Here is a 4,387-nt window from a genome sequence, read left to right on the forward strand (position 1 = left end):
ACTATTAATGATGAGAGTGATTATGCTTATGATACGAAAAGGCCCAAGCTTGGGGAAGCTATGTTTGATGAGGATGACATATTTGAGAATATATTTGCTGCAATTAATGTTTGTCCCAAGCTTGGGGATGCTATGTTTAATAATGATGATATTTTTAGCCTTCCATGTTTTGATATGCAAAGTGATTATGATGAGAACAAAGTTGCTACTTATGATGATTATTGTGATAAAACTTATGCTATAAAAAGTAGTGATGATTATATTTATAAAACTTGTCATGATTATGATTACCCTTTTCTGAACATTACTCTTTTAATGTGGAAACAATTTATAGTATTCAAGTCTCTTATGATACTCCCACTATTCCGATGAGAAGAATTTTGCTTATGTGGAGAGTAATAAAATTTCTATGCTTGTAGATCATGAAAAGAATGCTTTAGGTGCTGGTTATATTGTTGAATTCATTCATGATACTACTGAAAATTATTATGAGGGAGGAACATATGCTTGTAGGAATTGCAATAATATCAAGTTTCCTCTCTATGTGCTTAAAGTTTTGACGTTATGCTTGTTTTACCTTCCTATGCAAGTTGATTCTTGTTCCCATAAGTTGTTTGCTCACAAAATCCCTATGCATAGGAAGTGGGTTAGACTTAAATGTGCTAGTCATATTCTTCATGATGCTCTCTTTATGTTTCAATTCTTATCTTTATGTGAGCATCATTGAAATCATCATGCCTAGCTAGGGGCGTTAAACGATAGCGCTTGTTGGGAGGCAACCCAATTTTATTTTTATTCCTTGCCTTTTGTTCCTGTTTAGTAATAAATAATTCATCTAGCCTCTGTTTAGATGTGGTTTTATGCTTTTAATTAGTGTTTGTGCCAAGTAGAACCTTTGGGAAGACTTGGGGGAAGTCTTGTTGATCATGCTGTCAAAAACAGAAACTTTAGCGCTCACGAGAATTGATGCCATTTTTATTTGGAGAGTGCTATTTAGTTAATTCTTTTTGCAGATATTAATAGATAAATTCCTCAGGTCCAGAAATTTATTTGAGAATTTTATGAGTTCCATAAGTATACGTTTGATCCAGATTACTACAGACTGTTCTGTTTTTGACAGATTCTGTTTTTCGTGTGTTGTTTACTTATTTTGATGAATCTATGGCTAGTAAAATAGTTTATAAACCATAGAGAAGTTGGAATACAGTAGGTTTAACACCAATATAAATAAATAATGAGTTCATTACAGTACCTTGAAGTGGTGATTTATTTTCTTATACTAACGGAGCTTACGAGTTTTCTGTTGAATTTTGTGTTGTGAAGTTTTCAAGTTTTGGGTAAGGATTCGATGGACTATGGAATAAGGAGTGGCAAGAGCCTAAGCTTGGGGATGCCCAAGGCACCCCAAGGTAATATTTAAGGATAGCCAAGAGCCTAAGCTTGGGGATGCCCCAGAAGGCATCCCCTCTTTCGTCTTCGTTCATCGGTAACTTTACTTGGAGCTATATTTTTATTCGCCACATGATATGTGTTTTGCTTGGAGCGTCAATTTATTTTGGTAGAATTTTCTTGCTGTTATTTAGAATAATGTTTTGCATCTTTTATTTCAATAAAAGTGGCATTGATAGTCTTTACTATGCCTATGTTAGAAGTCCACATGTTGCTGTTTGAAAACAGAAAGTTTACCGCTGTTGCAATAATTCCCTAGAAAAGTCAGAATGTGATAAAATGTTGAAACCTTTTGAATATTAAGGTCTGATAAATTTAATACAGTGGGAATTTTATTTCATAATTTTTGGAGCTAGGGAAGTATGGATGTTGCAGCATTCTTTACAGACTATCCTGTTTAGGCAGATTGCTGTTATGTTTGCATTGTTTGCATATGTTTGCTTCTTTAATGATTCTATTTGAGGATAGGACTATTAAATATGCAGAAGCATTTAGTGCAATGTTGAAAAATAATTTTAGAGATTTTCTACAGTAGAGTATGATAAGGTTTTTGGTAATGGTTTATACTAACTTATCTCACGAGTCCTTGTTGAGTTTTGCGTGGATGAAGCTTTTGAGATTTAGGGAGACCGTGATATGAGAGGAATTAAGGAGACACATAAGCTCAAGCTTGGGGATGCCCAAGGCACCCCAAGATAATATTTCAAGAAGTCTCAAGCGTCTAAGCTTGGGGATGCCCCGGTTGGCATCCCACCTTTCTTCTTCAACAACTATCGGTTAGTATCGGTTGATCCTAAGTTTTTGCTTCTTCACATGATGTTTGCTATTCTTAGAATGTCATTTTATTTTGCTTTGCTTGCTGTTTGAATAAATACCAAGATCTGAAATTATTAAATGTTAGAGAGTCTTCACATAGTTGCATAATTATTCGACTACTCATTGATCTTCACTTATATCTTTCGGAGTAGTTTGTCATTTGCTCTAGTGCTTCACTTATATCTTTTAGAGCATGGTGGTAGTTTTATTTTGAAGAAATAGATGAACTCTCATGCTTCACTTATATTATTTTGAGAGTCTTAAATAGCATGGTAATTTGCTTAAAATCCTAATATGCTAGGTATTCAAGAATAATAAAATTCTCTTATGAGTGTGTTGAATACTATGAGAAGTTTGATACTTGATAATTGTTTTGAGATATGGAGATGGTGATATTAGAGTCATGCTAGTTGAGTAGTTGTGAATTTAAAGAATACTTTTGTTGAAGTTTGTGATTCCCGTAGCATGCACGTATGGTGAACCGTTATGTGACGAAGTCGGAGCATGATTTATTTATTGATTGTATTCCTTATGAGTGGCGGTCGGGGACGAGCGATGGTCTTTTCCTACCAATCTATCCCCCCTAGGAGCATGTGCGTAATACTTTGCTTTGATAACTTCTAGATTTTTGCAATAAGTATATGAGTTCTTTATGACTAATGTTGATTCCATGGATTATACGCACTCTCACCCTTCCACCTTTGCTAGCCTCTCTAATACCGCGCACCTTTCGCCGGTATCATACACCTACCATATACCTTCCTCAAAACAGCCACCATACCTACCTATTATGGCATTTCCATAGCCATTTCGAGATATATTGCCATGCAACTTTCCACCGTTCCGTTTATTATGACACACATTCATCATTGTCATATTGCTTAGCATGATCATGTAGTTGACATAGTATTTGTGGCAAAGCCACCGTTCATAATTCTTTCATACATGTCACTCATGCATCATTGCACATCCCGGTACACCGCCGGAGGCATTCATATAGAGTCATACTTTGTTCTAGTATCAAGTTGTAATCATTGAGTTGTAAATAAATAGAAGTGTGATGATCATCATTAATAGAGCATTGTCCCAAATAAAAAAAAGAAAGGCCAAAAAAGGGAAGGCCAAATAAAAAAAGAGAAAGGCCATAAAAAAAGAAAGGCCAAATAAAAAAAGGAGAAAGGCCAAATAAAAAAAGGAAGGCCAAATAAAAAAATAGAAAATAAAATAAAAGGGACAATGCTACTATCCTTTTTCCACACTTGTGCTTCAAAGTAGCACCATGATCTTCATGATAGAGAGTCTCCTATGTTGTCACTTTCATATACTAGTGGGAATCTTTCATTATAGAACTTGGCTTGTATATTCCAATGATGGGCTTCCTCAAAATGCCCTAGGTCTTCATGAGCAAGCAAGTTGGATGCACACCCACTAGTTTCTTTTGTTGAGCTTTCATACATTTATAGCTCTAGTGCATCCGTTGCATGGCAATCCCTACTCACTCACATTGATATCTATTGATGGGCATCTCCATAGCCCGTTGATACGCCTAGTTGATGTGAGACTATCTTCTCCCTTTTTGTCTTCTCCATAACCACCATTCTATCCCACCTATAGTGCTATACCCATGGCTCACGCTCATGTATTGCGTGAAGATTGAAAAAGTTTGAGAACATCAAAAGTATGAAACAATTGCTTGGCTTGTCATCGGGGTTGTGCATGATTTAAATATGTTGTGTGGTGAAGATGGAGCATAGCCAGACTATATGATTTTGTAGGGATAACTTTCTTTGGCCATGTTATTTTGACAAGACATAATTGCTTTGTTAGTATGCTTGAAGTATTATTATTATTATGTCAATATGAACTTTTGTCTTGAATCTTATGGATCTGAATATTCATGCCACAATTAAGAAGAATTACATTGGAATTATGCCAATTAGCATTCCACATCAAAAATTATCTTTTTTATCATTTACCTACTCAAGGACGAGCAGGAATTAAGCTTGAGGATGATTGATACGTCTCCAACCTATCTATAATTTTTGATTGCTCCATGCTATATTATCTACTATTTTGGGCAATACTGGGCTTTATTTTCCACTTTTATATTATTTTTGGGAGT

The sequence above is a fragment of the Triticum aestivum genome, chromosome 6A (assembly GCF_018294505.1).
Source record: "Triticum aestivum cultivar Chinese Spring chromosome 6A, IWGSC CS RefSeq v2.1, whole genome shotgun sequence".
Lineage (NCBI taxonomy): Eukaryota > Viridiplantae > Streptophyta > Magnoliopsida > Poales > Poaceae > Triticum > Triticum aestivum.